Below are 23,889 nucleotides of genomic sequence, written 5' to 3' on the forward strand. Positions count from 1 at the left end.
TCCATATGAATGGGTGGTCTTGACTCATGCTTCACAACTTCCTCAGTCCTATCAAACAAGCAACAGCTGGCCTCAGTGAGCCCCAGGCATGGCACTAGCAGCAGCCAGCCTAGATTCACAGCTGGGCTTCGCCTGGGAATCTCTAAGCCCAGCACAAGTAGCAGTCATCTCAGAGTGTTTTATAGCTCAGACAGGGTGGCCCTGGGCAAAACATAGGTGGGAGCTTACCTTGGCCTGTACCACCCGGGGAAACCCCAGGGCCAGTGTACCGCTACAGACCACATGGGAGCACCACCACCCTGCCCCTGCACAGCTGATTCTCCACACAGTGGGGAGGCTGGTGGTAAGTGGTCACAGCCAATCCTTGCAACTGATGGCCTGGGTAAATCTCTCCCATTGACCTGCCTACAGCAACCAAGGCTCCACTACCAGAGGAGGGTGTACTCAGCCCACATGAAAGGCATAACTCGAGTACCCGCCATGGGTGATAGGGTAGGCTGTGCCACTAGACCCTACAGGACACTTACTACATTAGGCCACCCTACCAAGGCATGGAGTCAAAGCAGCTCTACCTAACACATAGAAATGAACACAGGGAGGCTGCCCAAATGAAGAGACAAAGAAACATGGTCCAGATGAAAGACCAGATCAAAACTCAAAAAAAAAAGAGCTAAATGAAATGGAGATAAGCAATGTATCAGATGCGGATTTCAAAACACTGGTTATAAGGATGTTCAAGGAACTTAGTGAGGACCTCAACAGCATAAAAAAGATCCATAAGAAATGAAAGATACGCTAATTGAAATAAAGAGCAATTTATAGGGGAACAACAGTAGAGTGGATGAAGCTGAGAATCAATTAAATGATTTGGAATATAAGGAAGCAAAAAACAACCAATCAGAATAACAGGAAGAAAAAAGAATCCAAAAAATGAGGATAGTATAAGCAGCCTCTGGGACAGCTTCAAGAGGTCCAACATTTGCATCATGGGGTGACAGAAGGAGAAGGAAATGAACAAGAAATTGGAAATCTATTTGAAAAAATAATAAGAGAAAACTTCCCTAATTTGGTGAAAGAAATAGACATGCAAGTCTAGGAAGCACAGAAAGTCCCAAAAAAGATGGATGCAAAGAGGCTCACTCCAAGCCACATCATTATGAAAATGCCAATGATTAAAAATAAAGAGAGAATCTTAAAAGCAGCAAGAGGAAGAAGTTAGTTACCTACCGGGGAGTTCTCATAAGACTGTTAGCTGATTTCTTAAAAGAAACCTTGTAGGCTAGAAGGGATTGGCCAGAGATATTCAAAGTCATGAAAAGCAGAGACCTACAGCCAAGATTGCTCTGTCTAGAAAAGCTATCATTTAGAATTGAAGGGCAGACAAGAAAAAACTAAAGGAGTTCATCATCACCAAACCATTATTAAATTAAATGTCAAAGGGACTTATTAAAGAAAAAGAAGAAGATCAAAACTATGAAAAATAAAATTGTAATAAGTACATATCTATGAACAATTGAATCTAAAACACAAACTAAGCAAACAAGAAGAACAGAGACAGAATCAGGGATATGGAGAGTGTTTTGATGGTTACCAGATCGGAGGGTGGTTGTAGGGAAATGGGTGAAGAGGCGAGTGGATTAAGAAGTATAAATAGGTAGTTACAGAATAGCCATGGGGCTGTAAAGTGCAGTATAGGACATGGAGTGGCCGAAGAACTTACATGTGTGACCAAGGGACATGAATAATGGTGTGGGGATTACCTGAGGGATTGGGAGGTGCTGGGTAGAAGAGGGCAAAGGAGGAAAAATCAGGACAACTGTAATAGCATAATCAATAAAATATAGTAAAAAACTGCTAAAGAAAGTATAAACAAAAATCTGTAAAAGATTTTTATATGGGAATATGGGATTTAATTAGATCCAAACACTGTGTTATCCAATATGGTAGCTAATAACCAACTTTATTTAATTGTGGTCAGATATTCTTTGAGACTATAATCTTCTTTTGATTTAGAAGCATTGTCTTATATCTCTCTTGCCCATACACTACACTCTCTGCCTCAGTGGTCTCCCTGACTGGCTGCCATCAGAGTGCAAGGCATAGAGTCAGAATCTCAGGAAGGGAAACCAGACTTTAAGAAGATCCATTTGGTATGTGTGATGGTTGATTTGTTTTTCCACTTGGCAGGGCTAAGGGATGATCAGATAACTGGCAGAACGTTTTTTCTGGGTGTTTCTGTGAGGGTGACTCCAGAAAACATTAGCATTTGAATTGGGAGACTGAATATAGATCACCCTCACCATTGTGGGTGGGCCCCATTCAATCTGCAGAGAGACTGAATAGAATGTAGAGGGCAAAAAGGCAGGAAAAAGGCAAATTCCATCTCTGCTGGAGCTGAGACATCCATTTTCTCCTGCCCTTGGATTTTTTTTTTTTCTGTTTGGGTTTTGAACCTCTGACTGGGACAAACACCATCAGCCCCGATCAATTCTCAGGCCTTTTGTCTTGCACTGAATTAACACCACAAGCTTTCCTGGTTCTCTAGCTTGCAAATGGCTGATCATGGGATTTACTGGTCTCTATAACTGCTTGAACAAATTCCTATAATAAACCTCTTCATATATATCTCTGTATCTATCTATATCTCTATATTATATATTTATATAAAATATATATACCTATGAGTGTGTGTGTGTATATATATATATATATATATATATATATATATATATATATATATATATTTCCTGTTGGTTCTGTTTTTCTGGAGAACCTTAATTAATATAGCATGTTATATAATGTTTCTCTAGAAAAAGTTTTATAAGTTTTATGATGAAATTTTTTATGCTTTGTGTGAGATTGGAGTTTTCTTTAATAGCATTAGCAAAATAAGTGCTAGCTTCATATGATGAATTGAAATTCTTTCCATATTTTCCTATGACCTGGACAGAAATAGTAAAATATTATTTAAAATTAGGCAGTGCCCTGACTGGTGTGGCTCGGTTGGTTGGGCATTGTCCCACAGAGTGAAAGGCCGCCAGTTTGATTCCCAGTCTGGGCACATGCCTGGGTTGTGGGTTTGGTCCCTGGATGGGGTGCATGTGAGAAGCAACTGATCGATAGTTCTCTCCTTCTCTTTCTCCTGCCATTCCCCTCTCTCTAAAAGCAAATAATATCTTAAAAAAATAAAAATTATGTAGAACTTGAAATAAATACAATAAAGGTAGAACTCAGCTATATATCAATCTGGAGTGAGGTCATTTTAAAGGTAGAAGTTTAATTAATGGCTCATTCTGTAATTATGGGTCTGTTGAGATTATTTGTCTCTTGGATCAAATTTCTTGGTTTTTTTCCAAGATTTTAATTGTTATCTCACAATTGTCCGTATATCTAAATTTCCTCTGAGATTTGATATTTTTCATAAACTTAACCTGTATCTTCAACTTCTCTCCTTTTAAAAAGTCATGTGATAAAAAGATTATGTATAGATTTCCTAATCCTAGTCAAAGTTGTATATCTCTTTAACTGTATACCTTGACATATATTCTTCTCTACTGTGGCAAATTAGCTGGTGATACAAGGTGTGGTAGTTCTTGTGTGGGCTCAGAGTGAATGACCTGGGTAGATTCTAACCATTTCTGCTGTGGTTTGGGGAGGATGCCTTACTGCTCTCTTTTTCTAAGGGGTTGGCACGCATGTCCCGATGAAGTCCTTGGCCGTAAGTGCCACTTTCTTTCACCAGGGACCATTGGTGTTCATATCATTGAGTAGTTGCTGTAAGCATCACAAAAAGTAGATGAACATGTGCCGCCTACCCTCCAGCGATCTCAAGGGTTCAGCCAGTTGGGACCACATATGAACAGTGTCTTTAACTCTAGGTCCCTTGGAGAAGGAAGCCATGCCTTGATTTCCTTCCTTGGAAATGCCAGCAGGACTTGTATTTTCTGATGCACTCTTCATGGTCTATAGCAGCATGCTTTCCTGGGTCTATCACCTTCTCTAGAGAGGTGGCTGGGGATGGGAGTAGGGTAGTGATCTGTGATCAGCATGCCATTATTCTAGAATCCTGCAGAAATGACTTCAATATTTAGACATTATTGTAAGATAAATCTTTTGTGGTGGTCTTTAAAAAAAAAAACTCCCTTTCACATACTTTGGGATCAAATGCAACCAAATTAGAAGTATTTGCTTCTTACAAGTGTGATATAATATGAACAGGAAAAAAGTGAACATTTCTTCTGCAAGAAATTTTAGAATTTCAGGCTGACCCACTTCAATTTCAATTTCTTAATGAGCTAAATTATGTTTCGCTTTCCTGCTACATGTCTAACCATAATCATATGAGTATTTTTCTGCTCTTCTGGATGCAGATTGCCTTGTACGTTACGTCTCTCCATCTGAGGCTCCCTGTGTGTTCTATCACTCTCTTGCAGAAATGGTTCTCCTTTTCCCTAAGTATTGTTGCTATGGTCTCAACTGTAATTTTCTCAGCACCATCTGTAGACTGGTATTTTGTGGGAATTTGTATGGATTCCAAGTAAGAATTCAGTTCAACAGATCAGTATATTTAGTTTTTAGGAGACAAGAAAGTAATCGATGAATTCCTATTCTAGGCCATTCTCCTTTCCCCCCACTTCTTCCCATTCTACCCTCACATACAGATATTCTTATAGCTTTGAAATGGATTCAAATTCCCAGGCTCTACAATTCAATTTCAGTCAAAAATTCCACTTACCAGGATGCTCACAATACTAATAGTGTTGTGAGAAATAAGACACTTGATTAAAAGGAGGCACACTTGTCTATATCTTTAATGTGCATTCCTAATGAGTCCTAGCAGGAGGCTGATTCACATGAAAATGCACAGTTAGCTCATCCAAGTTTAATATACCATTATCTGCACCCAGGCCCACTCTTCATTACCATTTGAATGCACTGTTTTCTTTGGAGTTTTGTGCAGGAAACAAATCCCTATATATGGCACACAGCTTTAGACTCTGATTTGTCTGCCTTTGCCCTTTAGACAAAAGACCAAAACAACATGCTCTGTGGTGCATTAATTTTCAATCTCTGGATATTTTTGAAATTGTAATGGGGCACATTTCCTTTTCCAAGGGACTTAGTCAGTAGACAATGTAGAAGTGGGTATAGCCAACGGATTTGTTATTCTGAGTAGTGGCACACCATCTTTCTTATGTAGACTATCCAGATAAAAGGGGTTGTTTTAAAGTGCTTTTGAAATGGAATGAAATAAACTATTATTTGCAAACTGATTTCACTACTATATTGAGTCTACCTTACCACTGGTGTTTGGAGTCTGAGACAACTGGTTACCTAAAATAAAAACTTAGAAAACAAAAGTTTTATTTAATTCCTTTCAAGGTTATCATTTGGCTTTTCATAAATTTTCAGTGTTTCTTGCATGCCACACTCCCACAGTTCTACACGTTTCCCTGGTATTTAGAATTCTATTTAATCTGAAACAAATGAAATTAATAAATTTTAAGTTCAGTGGGCAAGCCCTGGCTGGTGTAGCTCAGTTGGTAGGAGTGTCGTCCCCTAAACTGAAAGGTCATGGGTTTGATACCTGGTCGGGGCACATGCCTAGATTGTGGGTTCTGGCCCAGGTCAGGGTGTGTACGAGAGGCAATGGAACTATGTTTCTTTCTTGTGTTGTTGTTTCTCTCCTCTCTTTTTCCCTTCTTTCCCCTCGCTCTAAAATAAATAAGCATGTCCTTGGGTGAGGATAGAAAAAAAAAATCAATGAGGAAATAAAAATATTTTCACAAACGTTGCTGGGACAATTGATATCCATATACATAAGAATGAATTTGGACTCCTACTTCATATCATACACAAAAATTAACTGAGAATGGGTCATAGATCTGCTATAGAATAAACTTAACCAAAGAGGTGAAGGACTTGTACACTGAAAAGTTTAAAATGCTGATGAACAAAGTTAAAGTGGATATAAATAAATTGAAACATGTTTCATGTTTATGGATAGGGAGATGTAGTATTGTTAAAATGTCCACACTATTTAAGTGATTTACAGATTCAGTGCAATTCCTATCAAAGTCCCAATGGCATTTTCACAAAAATAGGAAACAAAGTCCTAAAATTCATATGGATCCACAAAAGATCCAGAATAGCCTAAGCAACCTTGAGATAGAAGAACAAAGCTGAAGACTCATACTTCCTTATTGGAAAGCTACAGTAATTAATATAGTGTGATACTGGTACAGAAAGAAGACATTCAGATCAGTGGAACAGAATAGAGAGCCCCAAATAAACCCATGCATTACATGGCCAACTGATACGGCACAGTGTGCCAAGAATGCACAATGGGGAAAGGGTACTCTCTTCAATAAACGGTTTTGGGAAAACTGGATACACATATAGGAAAATGAAATTGAACCTTTATCTTACCTCATACACAACAATCAGCTCAAAATGTTTTCAAGATTTAAACATAAGACCTGAAACTCTAAAACTAGAATAAAATAGGAAACGTTTCATGATACTGGTCTTGGCAATCGTTTCTTGGATGTGACATCAAAAGCACAAGCAAAAGCAAGAACAGACAAATGGAACTACATCAGATGAAGAAGTTTCTGCACAGCAAGGGAAACTATCAAAAGAGAAAAGGCAACCTACAGAACTGTAGAAATTATGTGCAAACCATTTATCTTCTGAGGGGGTTAATCTCCAAAATATATAAGGCACATCTAGAACTTAATAGCAAACAATTAACAAACACATAACCCATTTAAAAAATGGACTAAGGACTTGAATGGACATTTCTCCAAAGAACACATACAAATGGCCAACAGGTATATGAAAATGTCTTCAACATTTCTAATTATCAGGGAAATTCAAATCAAAACCACAGCAAAATATCACCTCAACCTGTTAGTTGGGATGGCATTATTTAAACCACCCCAAAACACAAATACAAAACAAAACAAAAAAAGGATAACAAATATTGGTAAAAATGTGGAGAAACTGGATAAATGCAAAATTGTGCCCCACTATGAAAAACAGTATGGAGGATATGCAAGAAATTAAAAATAGAATTGCTGTTGATCCAACATTTTTACTCCTAGGTATGCATCCAAAACATTTGGAGTTAGTATCTCAGTGAGATATATGAACTCCTATAGTCATTGCAGCCTTATTCCCAACAGCCAATGGAAACAACCTAAAAATACCCACTGATGGATAAGTGAATAAGCATAATGTGATACATACATAGGATGGAGGCTTAAAAAGAAGAAAATTCTGCCATAGGAGATAACATGGATGGACTTTGAGGACACTATACTAAATGAAATAAGCCAGTCATAGAAAGACAAATACTGCATGATTCCACTTATATGAGGTATCTAAAATAGTCAAGCTCATAGAAACAGAGAATATAATGGTGGTTGCCCTGGGCTGGGGGGAGGGGGGAAATAAGGAATTGCTGTTCAACAGGTATAGATTTTCAGTTATGCAAGATGAATAAGTTCTGGAGAGAATTGTTGTACAGCATTGTGTCTACGAGATACTGAATTGTGCACTTAAAAATTTGTTCAGATGAAACAATTTAGAGCCCACAAATAAACCCACAAATAATATATAGGCAATAATTTACATCAGAGAAGCCAAGAATATACAATGGAGCTTTGACAGTGTCTTCAATAAATGGTGTTGGGAAAATTGGACAGCCACATGCAAAAGAACGAAACTAGACCACTATTTTATGGCATACACAAAAATTACCTCAAAATGGATTAAAGACTCGATTGCAGGATGCAAAACCATAAAAATCCTAGAAGAAAACATAATAAAGTCCTTGACATTGGTCTTAGCAATAGTTTTGTGGATCCTACTCCAAAGGTAAGGGAAATAAAAGCAAAGATAAGCAAATGGGACTACCTCAACTAAGAAGATTCTTCTGTACAGTGAAGGAAACCATCATCAAAATGAAAAGACAACCTACTGAATGGAAGGAGATATTCACCGGTGATATGTCCAATAAGGGGTTAATATATAGAGAACTTATATAGCTCAACAACTACAAAAACCCCAAACAACTCAATTAATAAATGGGCAGAGGATCTGAACAGAAATTTTCCAAAGAGGACATACAGATGGCCAACAAGCACATGAAAAAATGTTTACCATCATTGAATATTAGAGAAATACAAATCAAAATCACAGTGTTACCTCATGACTGATAGAATGGTTACATTAAAAATGCCAAGAAGTAAGTGTTGGGACAAGAGGAGTGTATGGAAAAGGAACCTTCATACACTATTGGTGAGATTGTATATTGGTACAGCCACTATGGAAAATAGCATGGAGATTCCTCAAAAAATTAAGATTAGAACTACCATATGATTTAGCTATTCTACTTCTGGGTATTTATATGAAGAGTTCAAAACCACTAATTCAAAAAGATATATGTACCCCTATTGCATTGCAGCATTACTTACAATAGCCAAGATGTGGAAATAACCTGCATCCATCAATGGATGAAGGGACAAAGAAGATGTGGAATATATTTACAGTGGAGTATTACAGAGCCATAAAATGAATGAAATTTTGCCATTTGTGACAATATGGATTGACCTCGAGGGTGTAATGCTAAATGAAATAAATCAGAAAGAACAACAAATACCATACGATTTTACTCATATATAGAACAATTTGAGAAACCCAAACAAATGAACAAATATTTAAAGCAAAAATAAACTAATAGTTACAGCTAATGGATCAGTGATTACCAGAGTGGAAGGGAGTTTGGGGTGGGAGGAAGGGGGTGGGAGAAGGAGGTCAATTGTATGGTGATGGATAGTGGAAAGACTTTGGGAGGTGATCATCTTGTGTACAGATGTTGAATTATAATGTCACACAGAAACATATATAACAAAAAGAATGCTAGTATTGTTAAAATTAAAAAAAATTTATTAAGTCCTAGCCAGGTGGTTCAGTTGGTTGGAGCATCATCCTACACACCAAAAGGTTTCAGTTTCAATTTGTGGTCAAGGCACATACCTAGGTTGCGGGTTTGGTCTCGGATCAGGGTGCGTATGGGAGGCAATGGATTGATGTTTCTAACATTGAGGTCTGTCTGTCTGGCTGTCTCCCCCCTACCTCTCTAAAATCAATAAAACATTTCCTCAGGTGAGGATTAAAATAATTGTTAAGAGGGTATATCTCATGTTAAGTTTTCTTACCACAATTACACACACACGTTAGGGAACAATACTCCATGAGGAAGTTCATCAAACTACAAACCAGAAAATAGCCCCCCAAATGTGAGAACATTCTAAAGGGAGTTATAAAATAAATTAACTGAAACTCATTAAAATAGTAAGAAATATAAACTTCACATATATACATATTTATGTACATGTTATAGTACCTCCAAATAAGTGGAGAAATGCAGTATAAAGGGTTTCTAATAAAATGTGGACCATAATTCATATTTGGCCGTGTGTGTTTTTCTGTTTGCATTAATGTGACATGACTTGACAGATTGGAATGTGCCTTTATTTTGGATGTATTGATAAAGTGATAAGGGTCTCCAGCAAACACAAGCAAATGATTACTGTGGAAATGATTAAATGAAAGATTAATTTAACCACCTAAAGGTAAAGGTAAACCAGTTCCCCTTCTATCCCTGACCCAAATCTTTTCCATCTCCCAGCTTTTCGTTCTTACTCCTCAAACTCCATCTGTGAGTTATGAGTCCACGAGGAACATATTTGAACACTGAAACAAGTATCTCATATATTTTGTGATGTAAAGGATGTTAGATTATAAAAATATCTTTTAGTTTTGACATAGTAACTTACTAACTAAAAACAACAACAAAACCAGGATCCTGACTGGCTGGCTGATTGTCAGGGAACAGCTAGAGGTTTATTTGCCGAATTTCTAAATGAAGATATTCACAATTGTGGAGAAAAAGTCCCTTGGAAGAAGAGACTGGGGTCTACTGAATGTGACTTTAGGAAAGACTTAGTACGTTTGATTTCCTTGATTAAAGTATGAGTTTTTTTACTTTTATGATAAAAAATTATTTAAATGAGCTCCATTCATTTTATAAGGGTTAATAATGTGTCAAATAATTAATTTTCATTCTAATTCTACATCTTGTTATCAACAGACGTAATATTCAAGATGTAATACAGAATAATAATAGGGTAATATTTTGCCTATATTAAATAGAAAAATAACATTGTCTAGATATAGCCATTTTCTTTGTTTAACATTTCCTCTCTATGATATTACAAAAAAAATATCTCACTTATACAAGAATTAAATACAAATCTGATTAGATTGAAGAAGAGAGGCAGTGCAAGTTGGGAGGAGAGGCCCTCTTTAATGGAAGCCCCTGGTAGGTCGATCTCACACCAGAACTGAGCTGTTAGTGGAACAGCTGCAGACTAGAAGGGAAGAGACCATTGCCATGGCTGTACACAAAAAGGAAGCCAGTAGATATCTTGTCTGCCTAACTTATCTTAAAAAATCCCATGTACGTGAAATGTAGATATGTCTGGTGCCTCCAGTGTATCAATTTACTGCAGAGGGAGCTCAATGGGGAGAGTTTATCATGCCTTTTCTGCTCTTTGGTCTCTCAGAAGAACAGTACCAGGCTCACTCGCCAGAAAGGAGAGCTGGTTTCCAAGATCAAGGAACTAGGGCTCCAGCTGAGACCTATTTTACAGGTGAATCCAAGGATGCTGAAGTTCCAAGTGGATATGACCTTAGATATTGATACAACCAATGAATTCTTCTTTCCTGATGACTAGAAGAACATGCAGTGTGGGAATATCAAACAGAAGCTGTGAATGTGTGTTGAGAGATTCAGCTACTCAGCTTGTGTCTTGGGCTCTCCTCAGTTCACCTCTGGCTGCTGTTACTGGGAGGCGAATGTGGGACAAAGCAAAAAATCAAATCTGGGAGTTTGCTGAGAATCTGTTCACTGACAAAGAGAGATGCATCTGTCTACAGACCTTAAGTTTGAGACAAGAAAGCTACTTCTCTGCCAGCACTGAGCCATGGACCGCCCTTTGGGGAAACAGTTACACTGAGTGGGAATTTTCCTGGATGTGGATTTTAGAAAATTTCATTTTGTGAAATTAGTGATGGAACTAATATCTTTACACTTACCATAATTTCAGTTTCTGGTCTACTGTACAGTCTTCTTCTCCTTTGAATCCACGTAATGACTCAAACCTCCCTGAGTATCTGTCTGTTGTCTTGTGATGAATCTCAGCATCCATTCCTCCTTCATAACCACACAAAGACCAATAACAAAATATTTTTATGGCAAATATCTTTGTGCTCAGAGCTATGGTCTTCTCTACTCAGTACATACATTAGATGAACTATTAGTAAAAAATATGGAACATTCGTGATTCATGAAAAATTATGTTAATTCAAACATAAATTGCATTTTAAATGTTAAATATCATGGTAAAAAATGCCATTGGTAATAAAATGAAAATACATCAAGCACCAGAATAAGTCTACTAAAGCAAAAATATAACATCTAAAATAAAATTATAAAATATTTATGAGAGTAATTATGGAAAGCTGAAATATAGCATGGCAAGCATTGGAAGATTCAATACTATAAAATAGTATTCCCCTACAAACATTTATAGATTTAATTAATCCATCCTCAAAATCGTTGCCAGAACTTCACAAGTTCATTTTAACATACAGCCAGATTGAAGAACCATGTGCATTTCACAAATTCATGTAAAATATAGCCGGTCTTGAAGAAGAACAGAGTTGGAAGAATTATTCTGTCAAATGAAGACAGTCATGGTAAAGCGACTTTACATCATGCGGTGTGGTACTGGTGCTAGTATAGACAGTTGCATCATTGGGATGAAATAGAGCCCCAAATGAACCCATGCTGTATGGGCTCTAGATGAAGTTTACTTCTGCAGTGACAAAATTATTTTCAAAAGATGGTCTTGGTCAATTGGATGCCCAAATGGGAAAAAATAATTGACTCTTATATCACATCATAATCCAAAACAATTTCAGATAGATCATGGATCTTAAGATGATAGTGAAAACAGTGATGTCTCTGGAATAGATGATACGAAAATGCCTTTTTGGACTTTGATATAAAAAGCTTTATTATAATTATGCAAAGGCACTAATCTAAAAGGAAATGAATGTACATTTCCTTTGAAGTAAATGAAGTAAGTGAATTGAAGTACATTAAAAGAAAGAAAAACTTTTGTTTAACCAATGATATCATCAAAAATAGGGAAGTCAAGTCACAGAGTAGGGAGAGTTATTTATAACATATATAACTTAAAAAATTTGCATACCCAGAATATGTAAAGTACTACAAATCAATAAAAAGACATGTAATACAATAAGGAAAAATGGTAAAGGGAATTGAATAATCACTTTAATGAAATGATGTCTCAGTGATGATTAACATAAAGAAAAGATCTCAACTTTATTAGTCATCAGGGAAATGTAAATTTAAGCCACAAGGCCATACCATTGCATACTCCCCTAAATGGCTAAAATGAAAAAAGAGTGTAATACTAAATGCTTAGGAGTATGTGGATTAATTTAAAATTCATTTCTGATGGGGAGATGAGAATCTAAATGGGGATTAACCACTTTGAAAAGCACTTATTCTGTTTGTCTAAATTTGAACATAGCATACCCAGCTACTTAAAATTTTTGTTGGTAGTTCAACATTCAACCAAAATGCTTACATGTATCACACACACACACACACACACACACGCAAATGTTAAGAGCACACAATCTAAATGGTTCAAACTAGAGAAACAACCTAAATGTGTTTCAATTTATATCAACTGTAAAATGAACAGAAACTTCACACCTTCTAATTCTCCCCACAGGGCAACAAGACACATACATCTGGTAAATAAAATGCTGAATAACTTTAGCTTATTGTAACCTTGTTACTGATCTGCCTTGTTCCTTATTTCTTCTTCCCCTTGGTGTGTGATTTAGAAAATCTTTGTTCCAAATGCCGTAAGCATTGCCTGCCCAGAGGGGTGTGTTCTCTGCATTGTTTTTGCATCACCATGTAATTTGGAGGAATTCATATTTTGCTTTGGAAATTTATTTGCCGGTTGCTAACTTGAAGATCATTATTTCTGTATTTCTCATATTTTATTATGGAAATAATTCAAGAAGTAACATCAAAATGCATTTGTAGAGCAGGTATTAATACTTTTTAGGCAAAAACTTATATTTTATAACTGAAGGTTTGTATTTTCTTTTAACTAAAATATAAAAGATGAGGAGATGCCCAAGAGTTAGGAAACAATTATTTTCAAAATTATGTTTCATGGTGGTTTTAAAGGTGTATACTTATCTTCAGCTTTTTGTATGACAATTATACTTCAATAAAGTGGTTTAGAAATTATGTCTCATGGAATGAGGATAAAGATTTCTTCTGTTTGTCATATCATGTTCGGTGAGTGAGCCAGGATAACTGGCTGAAGGGATAGGTTATAAGCAGACTTCGGGAGAGAGTATGTTTGTCACCTGCAAAAACCACTTATTTTTTATGTATCCTTATTATGCTTTTATTAACACTGACATGATCTGATGGTAAACTGTTCACTTTATTTTAAGAGGAGTTTTCTCCTGGGAAAGTATTTCTGTATCAGTGGAAATAAGGTCCTGACCCTGTGCTTGAGTGTAGCTGGTCCCAAAGAGGGGTATTATGACATCTTTTTAATAAACGTTGAACAAAAATTGCCAAGTTTTTTAAACAAGTACCGAGGGGACCTAAAACTATATTTTCTCTGTTCCTGTGGAGAATAAAACTATTTTTTTTTGCCTATTAGAAAAATAAAAGGTAGCTGAAGAGATGTTACTTTTATTTATGGTGGTTGCTTGGCTGAAAGGGCACACGAAATGTATGCTGACCGTCCTGTGCCTGCCATCAACGTATAAGGCGGACTCTACCTTGACTCAAGATCTTGTAACATATCATAAACTATGTAAATTTTTCAGAGTAAAGTAAAAAAGTTTAATCAGTTGAGGGTACTAACAACCAGGTAGGTCTAGGACTCTGCCTGATATATATTCATACAGTCACTGGTCAATAAATACTACATTTTAAATCAATGGAGGTTAAATCTCTTCCCTAAGGGAAAACTACTAGCTAGTATCTGAACGAGAGGTAGATGCCAAGTGTAGTTTTCTGTTATATTATATTGTTATGCATAAGCTGTTTGACTTTAAGGTAAATATTTAAGGACAACCCCCCCCCCCACATTTTCTTGATAGATTTGTTTTCAGGAACATTTGTTCTCAATGAAATTATTTAAAAGTGGTCATTGGATCCTTAGTGTTTTTCTGACATATTTTGTAGGCCAGATGAAAGACTGTGCCCTGGTTCTAGGGCTCTAACAGCACAGAGGATTGCCAAATGTAGCACAAACAAAGGTCGTTTGGGGGCTAGATCCAGTTATGAGATTTCTCAGCAGGGTTTTCTAAAACTAGAAATGAGTCTGGGATCTCCAGTTTGGCAGAGCAGCTGATGGTGAATATAATAATTTGTTTTCTACTCTGAAAATAAGGAAGAGTCTGGAAAAGTGCTCCTGTGTTCGCTCCTTAGCTGGTGCAAAGGTTACACACACAAAGGCCACTTTCCTGAGGAGGAAGAAGCGTGAGTTTTATCTGGAAGAAACTGTGACAACCACAGTTCCACACTGAAGTCAAGTCTTTCTGTTCATCTGTTTTTTAAATTTTGAGGGTGTTATAACCTAATTTAACCAAATTAGATGCAATGGTAAATACAATTACTTTTGATTTTCCACTGCTGCTACATACCAGTTTAGGGTAGGATTATTTTGCCCATGTCGGTCTTGTTTGAAGGGTGAATAGGTGCTGTTTATCAAAGACCTTGATATGAAGTTGCCCTTTATCCATATACTCTTTCTTTCCTAAAATGTTTTTTTGTTAGTGGAATATAGTGAATAGAGCTGATTATTCCATAGGAAGCATATAAAAGAGAGTTAATGGGACAAGGAAAGCAGACACATGTTATTGGGAAATTGAATAATAAAAATAGACAGTTGGATAATTGCAGCAGATGGGCTTGACACGAAACAGAACAGTGCCAGTGTAGAAATGCTGCATTTTTGCAAATAGCAGATAGGGCTATATTTACTTATACAGAATATCCAATTTTTATGTAGGCAGACACAAGTGCACCAGAATTTAGTATTTTTAATACTGTACTTACAATGGCCTGATTTGTATGTGTATTTGAAAATAAACAGTGTTTAAAATAGAATTATATATATAGAAATATATATAGTAAGCAATTATTGCAAGAGAGTTGGTAAATTTATAGAAGATTATATCCTTTCAAAAAAGTCTAATATACAGGATGGGGCAAAAGTAGGCGTACGGTTGTGAGTATGCAAAACCACAGCTTATTCTTGTAGTATTATTTACTAATTATTGTATTATGTTCCATACAAACAACTGTAAACTCACTTTTGCCCCACCCTGTATATATTCTTGTAACTAATTGACTTTTATGTCCATGTCCAAGATGTTCCTGGGCTTTGGGGACCCAGCCAGTGGATTTAGTCTCGTTATCATTGCAAATCTTGCTTGTCTTTGGCACATTCTATGTTTATGCCTTCCTGGTTATGTTTCTGGCTTTGCTTGCGGCCTTGTATTTACCTTCATTTTCTGCTTCCTCCCTCCTGACTTCTTGTCTGGCTCTGAGCCAGTCTCTGTCTTGTTTCTGCTGCAGAGTAACTTCGGAATCTGAACCATTGTTTCGCTCTCCTTCTTTGGAGGGCCACTATGGTCAGCTGGGCAACGAGGCATGAGAAGGTTTCCAATAACACTTGTAGCTTGTCAGGCTGAAGCTGGACTTTGACTGCCTTAGTCTACTTACCTCTGGTTCTTCTCAACCTTAGCTGGTTATCTGCTGTAGGAGCAGACCACCTGCAGGGCGCAGTGAGCAGCACCGACAGCTGTGAAGAGCCCTGTGGGCAAGTGCCTCCTCCACACACCATATGGTAGCCTTCACAGTTAAATAATTTCTAATTAAGTTTATTTTAGTTTATTTTTATTGTTTATGCTATTATAGTTGTCCCACTTTGCCTTCACACTTAAAAAATTATTGAATTTATTGGGGAGACTGGTGAATAAAATTATATAGGTTTCAAGTGTACCATTCTATAATACTTCATCTGTTCACTTTTTAAAAAAACTTGAATCATTGGTCAGAAAAGGGATTCAGCAACCATGAAAAGATCACCACTATACCTTTTGCACTTCTAATGTGTTTCGGTTTCACATGGGGATTAAAGGTGAATACAGAAGACAACACTGGTACGTTCTTATTTGCTGTGCTTCAGGAATATAGTAGACGACTGACTGCCTCCTACTTTGCTGTTCTTCCCATATCAGAGAAACTTGGCCATGTCAGACCCTCAAGGTCAGCCTGATGGTGGAGGTGTACAACTCCAGGACCAAGGTTAGGCTTCAGTAAGGGTGGGGCTTTTTGATTAGTGCCTTCCTCTCATATCATCCCAGTTTGGCAGACTGGGGGTATGCCTCCACATATTTCAGATCTTTCAGGCATTAATCCATGCAACAGAATAGTTTGAGCATCTATTGTATGTCATGCACCATGCTGTCCCCACTTGTATAGAGCTTACGTTCTAGTGGGGGAGACAAATAAATAACTGTGATAGCTGCTAAGTGCTACAAAGGAAGCAAATGGCTGCAATAGAGAGCAGATCTGCGAAATAAGCCTGAATTAAATGAAGTGAGCTGGAAAAACTTTACGTAGGCTATATTTGAGATAAAAGATAAAGAATGAAAAGGATGAAATCTCTGTGTGAGTCAATGGAAGGACATTTCAGATAGAGAAAAATGGCATATACAAAGGGCCTGCTATAAGCATTGTAGGACATTCAAGATAATTGAAGATGACCAGTGTGTTACAGTACAGCATGTGCTGTAGTGAGGATGAGCAACGCAGGACGTTAGAGGACAGTAAGTGACTAGATTATACAGATCCTGTTGTCCATAGTAAGGAGTTTATATCCTTGCACAACAGGAAGCAATTAGATTGTCTTAAAGAGGGAAGGGCAGTTTTTAAGATGATTTCTGTGAAGGTGTAGAAGATCGATTGGAGGGGGCAAGAGTAGAAGAAGTTACACAGCTTAGGAGTGTATAACAGTAGTTCAGGCGAGCTCTGATGGTGGCCAGAAAATAAGGTGGTGGCCATGAAGATGGAGATTCAAGTACAGGGATTCAAAATATGTTTTGACAACAGAACTAACTCTACTTGCAGAAAAGCTAGGCTTCCTGAGGAGGTGCCTGGCTTGGGTGCATAATTGGATAGTGGTGGTGTTTACTCTCCCAGGGAAGGTCAGAGGGAAACAGGTCTGGGAAGTTAGAACTGTTAATGGTTCCCCAAAGTCTAGTGGCCACAGGAGTAGAAACCTCTAACCTGAGCTTGGTGTATGGTCACCCAAAATAGAGATTACATTTTTCAAATTTTTAGAGGCTATATCTGACCAGATTACTATTTTTTGGACAGTGAAATGTGGAGGTGATATGTGAAAATTTGTTTTGTGTTCTTAAGAGGAAGATTTCCTTTATTCTTTTGTACTTGTGGAAATATGGGTAGAATGGCCGAAGGTCTAGCAGTCATATTGGACCATGGAGTGGAAATCATCTGTTAAGTGTGTTGGAGCATCAAGCTAAGGGGTATTGGGACATCAGCCTGAACTGCTTGACTCTATACTTTTATTTCATTTCATTTCACTTCATTTCATTTTCTATTTTATTTTTAATTGAATTTATTGGGGGTAACATTAGTTTGCAAAACCATACAGGTTTCAAGTGTACAACTCAATAAAACATCATCCGCACGCTGCATTGTGTGCCCCTTGCCCCACGTAGAGTCTCTTTCCATCCCCACCCCTGCTTTGCCCACCTCCACCTGCCCCACCCCTCTTTCCCTCTGGCCATTACCACACTGTTTTCTGTGTCTGTGTATAATGTCCATACATGTTTTTTGCTTAATCCCTTACCTTCTCTCATCCAGTCCCAAAACCCCCCTTCTGACAGTTGTCAGTCTGTTCCGTGTATCCATGCCTCTGTTTCTATTGACTCTTACTTTATTGATATGAGAAGAGATAATATTCTGTCATTTTAAAGCAACTTTTATTTGGTATTATTGTCACTCAGATATAACCCCAAAGCTAACTGATGAAAGAACAGGTATTATGTTTGAGAGAGCTGTGAGACTTCCATGATGAGATATCAGATGCACTCCTGGATATACAAGTCTGGACCTCAGAGGAACATATACATGAGGTGCAGATAGGGCTGTGAGACTCACCACATATGGGTGGTATTCAATTCATGGGAACGAATGAGTTAAACTAGGGGGAAAAGAAAAGAGGATTCAGCAGTGATCCCTGAGTAATTCCAGCATTCCAGATGAGATAGAAAAGGATGGGCTGGGTACCAAGAAGGCATAACTTATAAGAGAACAGTCAGGTAAGTGGTATCACAAAATTCAAGGGAAAATTAAAAAAAATAAGAGATTAATGTGCTCACTTTAATTCTGCTGAGATATCAACTACAATGAGGAGGGAGACATGTCCACTGGGTTTTACGATATAGAAGTCCCTGGTGAGCTCAACAAGAATGGTGTCTGTTGAGAACTGGGGTGGGTTGAAGGTTAGGAATTCGGGACTTTATAGAGATAACTCTGTTGAGATGTCTTGCTATAATGGGGGACAGAGAAATGAGGCATAAGCTATAGGAGTATGTGGTTATATATAAAATATTATTTTAATCTAGTTGTATTTATTATTAGATAATAAAACCTTAAGTGAGTCTGTGTGCTGAAATAAGTAGTCCAATTTAAAAAGAGAGAGGGAATAAGCACAGGAGGGATGGGTTTGGAATGGGCCAGGCGGTGGAATCTAAGGTATGAGGTATTAGGTTGTGGAAGGTATTAGATATTCTGTGAGTATAGGGGCACTTACTGCCTTGTGAGAGGAAGGAAGAGGGAAATGGATTCAAGCATAGGTGGGCATGTAGATTTGTTGGTAGAAAATTGAGTGTATTCATGTATGTTCACTTTAATTTTCTCGATGAAATAGAAGGCAAGAAATATCAGTTGTGAGGAGGACAAGTGAAAGTGTTTTGATGGATAGGAAAATGTGTAAATTAGAATTAGGGAAAGGCCTGGGCTTTCTGTCTCAACAATGCTTGTCCACCAAGTTGTAGACACAGAACCGTGTCCATTTAATTGGGTGCTTGGTAAGCAAAGGACAGTGTTATTTTCTAGGCTGTACTCTGGCTGCTTTATAGAAAGCTGGGTCATAAATGTGTATTATTAATAACTATTAGGAAACAAACTTTCCTGTGCTCCCTGCAGCTTGAACTTGGAACACTTGCCGTCCCACACTGAGGTCAACAACTGGGTAAACAACCAGTGTTCATTAAGAGATTCTAAGTGATCCTCACACAAAACTTTCCTCAACCTTGCCTATTGCCTCACGTTCCCTAACTAGAAATGGAGTCAAGCCTGAAATACTTGTTCTCAGCTATAGGGCAGATGGCACCATAAGGATTCACTGAGCCACTTGTAACGTAAATGCTTCAGAAAATAATAGGAAGGGCAGAGTCACTAAAGATGGTTTAGACCACTACGCTTGCCATTAAAAATGCATCTAAAAATCGTAACAACTCTGCATGGTGACAGATGGTGACTAGATGATTGTGGCGAGCACATCAGAAGGCATATAAATATAGAATTTTGTACACCTGAAACTAGTATAACATTGCATGTCAACTATCTTTTAGTCAGTGGTTATTTAGATCAACATTAATGTTGGAATCAGCACTTTGTAATTACATTTATGTTGGTGGAGCAAAACAGTAGAATTTAAAAAAATTAACAGTCTCCAAGACTCAATTTTTCCTTCTTAAAAAAGATAGCTTTTTTTTAAGCTTTTTTTTTTAGTCAGTAGCTACAGTCACATATCACCCTGCATTTGCACTATGTGTCTTATTATTGAGTTAGGGATAGTAAATTAAAGCTAAAATTAAATGCATTTATTATAATATAATGTTCACACTTTTTTCATAGATTTCTGAAGTATCTAGGGGAGAAAATTAGTACTGAATACTGTATCAAACAAGGAAAATTACCAGATTTGTGTGTAAAGTGGGGAGAGGCATTTGATGGAGCTGATAGCTTTGTATTGCTTTAAACTCATTTAGGCCACTAGAAAACAGTCACGTTCCCAGTAGATTTAAAGAATAAAGATCACATTTGATTAGGACTAGTGGGCAAGCATTTTGTAAAGCTGCAAAATATTTTGAACCTGTTTTCACCTGTCTTCTGCCCTCATGCCACAAATAAGATACCACCAAAAGACCAAAAATATCTGATGAAAAAGTATTTTTTTCTTTTAAATTTTAGAGAGAGAGAGGGAGAGAGAAGGGCAAAGAGAGAGAGAAACATCCATCTGTTGTTCTGCTTCTTTATGTATTCATTGGCTGATTCTTGTATGTGCCCTGATTGAATTTGAAACCTTAGTGTATTGGGACGATGGTGTAACCAACTGAGCTACCTGGCCAAGGTGAAAATGTAGTTTTTGATTTGCATATAGTCACAATTCAAAAATTAGTCACAATATAAGAATTAGAGAGTCAGAATTTGAACCAGGTCTGTTTGTCTCAAGTTTATTCGTATTTTTCCTGCCACAACCAAATGTGTCTTGTTCTCTCTCTCTCTTTCTCTCTCTCTCTCTCTCTCTCTCTCTCTCTATATATATATATATATATATATATATACACACACACACATACATATATATATACACATATATATACGACTGCAGAGTTCAAATGCTTCACTAGTGTACTATGCCTAAGGAAAGGTAACTGCTTATCTTAAAGTAATGTAGTTAACTGTGTGCTCAAGGTCCCTTTTGTATTTTTATTATGGCATTCACCATATTATTTTGTGATTTGTTTGTTTATTATGTGTCTTTTTAAAATTACTTTGGAGCACCGACTGTGGCAGCAAATGTGCCTGCCAAACATGATGTGTTTATCCAAAATTTGGTGAATGGAATTAAGGAAGGAAGGAGGAAAGAAAGAAGCAAGGATGAGTAGAAGAAAGGGAAGTGAAGGTGGATAACAAGCATAGAAATAAATATCTGGTCCTGATATAACATGTATTATATAGATATAATATAGTATAATATAATATGATATGATATATATATTATATACTATATAATATAATACTGTGTATATATACATAGAACAAGACACATTATATATATATAATTTTTTGGCTCCGGATCTTGACCTTCTGACTCTGCCTAAAAAGTTCTTCCTCTATTTGATGAACCTCTGTTTTTATGCTTTTGGTTCCATGCATGTTCTGAGTGTAATTTCTCCCGTAGAAGTTTTCCTTCTCTTCCTTCTGATCTCAGCAGTCACGTGCTGTCACCAACAACACTTGGGTTCTCCTGCTAGCGCTGCACTTAACACATAAGCCAGCTGTTAACTGAGGCTCCATGTTCGCACACACAGTTCTGTTTTGTATTAAAATGCAAATTATAAAAAAACAAACAGTACATGATATAGCAATAGTCATTATTAAAAATGGAAGAACCTACATAAAGCTTGATAGGGAATATATAGGTGAAGCCATAATACAATGTATAGTTTGTGTCTATTGACAGTTGGAAGCGTAAGGAGGCTTTTTTTGGGTGTAAATATTTCAGAGAAGTCACTGCAATTTCATATCTCCAGCATGCAGATAAAAAGGAATAAGCGTATTTGGAATCAAAATTTCACACTGGTGAGGAACACAAAACAGGATCTTCAGATTTCATAAATATGAAAATAATCGTACAACTTCCTGCTTCTAGCCTGAATCCTTGATATAGCTGAGATTTGTGAATTTTCTCTATATGATCTTTGCTTCACAAATAACTACTTCAAAGTGTTTACTTTGGTTCTCTTTCTTACTGTGGTTATTTTTCAGATGAAGCAACAAACTTAATCATTCCAAGGGACACCTTATGTGTCCAGTGATGGACAGAGGATGACCCTTCCCTTCATGCCCAAACACAGAACTCAGCACAACTCAATACAATTACAGATCATTCCCAGTCACGGTCCTGTGCCTCACCCATACATAGTGGTTATTATGAATATTAAAGGTGTAATTTTCAAAGTACTACTGTTTGCTTTTTACCTAATTCTTATGTGAATAGAGCAAATTGTTGTAACTCATATACAGCCAACGAGTCCAGGAAAAGCCCTTGAAACCTGAGCTTTTATATGCAGTGTGTGTTCCACCCTCCTATTGTGATGGAAACACAGAGTTGATACTATTGCAAATGTGGGGAGGGACCCAGGTTTATTGTTGCCTAAAGCTTCGGAAATAAGTTTAGAGCAATCTCAAAGGCAGACTCTCAGGAATACTCTGCTGTCTTTTGTACTCTTGTCTGTTGAGATTTCAAGATGCTGTTTTGTTACGGTTAAGAGCCAGTCCACATTTGATCCACAGAAGTTTCTCCGGAGAATGTGGGTGTGCTTTTTATCTTTGGAGCTGTTCAGTTTATCTTTAACTTTAAACTGCCTCAGAGTAATTAGTTTGATTTGATGCTATAACAGAAAGTAATCCTCAAAACTCTTAATAGAATAACCCTGATAAAAGAATAAAAGAAAGATAATGAGAAATTGCTCAAATTTTTCTCATGCTTAAAAAGGATACAAAATGATAAATTTTAGTTACTCATAAAATTGTTATCTGTATATAGAATACATAGAGGAATATGGAAATAGACAAAAAGATAAAAACACCCAATAACAATAATGCTCTAGTATAGCATGGTTTAATATGCTCTAAAAATGTAATAATATGGCTTACAAAATTTTAAATGAAATTTCTTTGTGCTTATTCTTGCTATATCAACAATTGTGCAAACTATACTTTGGACACATGTCTGATAAGAGGTAGAGATATTAATTTATGAATCACTATAATGAAGTTGATGGTTTTTTGCATCAATAGAATTGTTTTTATGTGTATGAAACAAAATTTCTTGCCCTTTTAAATAAATTATTCAGCTAAACGTTGGTGGTGTTGGAGAAGTCAGTATCTTATGGGAAAAGAATCACTCCTGCCCCCTGCAATTCTGAGGGTTGCCAACCTCATCCTGGGGGTTGACCAGTCTGTAAGGATGGAAACCACTTTATTTGGTGTTTTCTAATGCTCTGGTGGGAGTTCCAGGAGATCTGTGGCGTGGTAAAGTCACTGGTGAGTTGAGGGCAGAGAGAAATAACTAGATTTCCTCATACCCTATCAGTCACAACAGCATTTTAGTCTTTTGTTCGTTTATAGTCTGGATCAGGTATTATTTAAAGGAAGTTTACATGGGACAATAGAGTTTGAAAAATGTGGACTTAGTACAAAACATTCAATTTGTACATGCTGAAACTAGACAGGAGGAGATAGATCTCCTCGTTTACAAGCCAGTATAGCAGAATCAGGACCAGATATTTATTTCTATGCTTGTTATCTGTCTTCACCTCCCTTTCTTCTACTCATCCCTGCTTCTTCCCTCCTTCCTTCCTTAATTTCATTCACCAAATTTTGGATAAATACATCGTGTTTGGCAGGTACATTTGTTGCCACAGTGGACACAGAGAAGTAGTTTTAAAAAGGCACACAATAAACAAATCACAAAATGATATGGTGAATGCTGTAACAAAAATATGAATGAGACTTTGAGCACATAGTTAACTACATTACGTTAAGGTAAGCAGTTACCTTTCCTTCGTTAC

Source organism: Desmodus rotundus, chromosome 12 (assembly GCF_022682495.2).
Source record: "Desmodus rotundus isolate HL8 chromosome 12, HLdesRot8A.1, whole genome shotgun sequence".
In the NCBI taxonomy this organism is placed as follows: domain Eukaryota; kingdom Metazoa; phylum Chordata; class Mammalia; order Chiroptera; family Phyllostomidae; genus Desmodus; species Desmodus rotundus.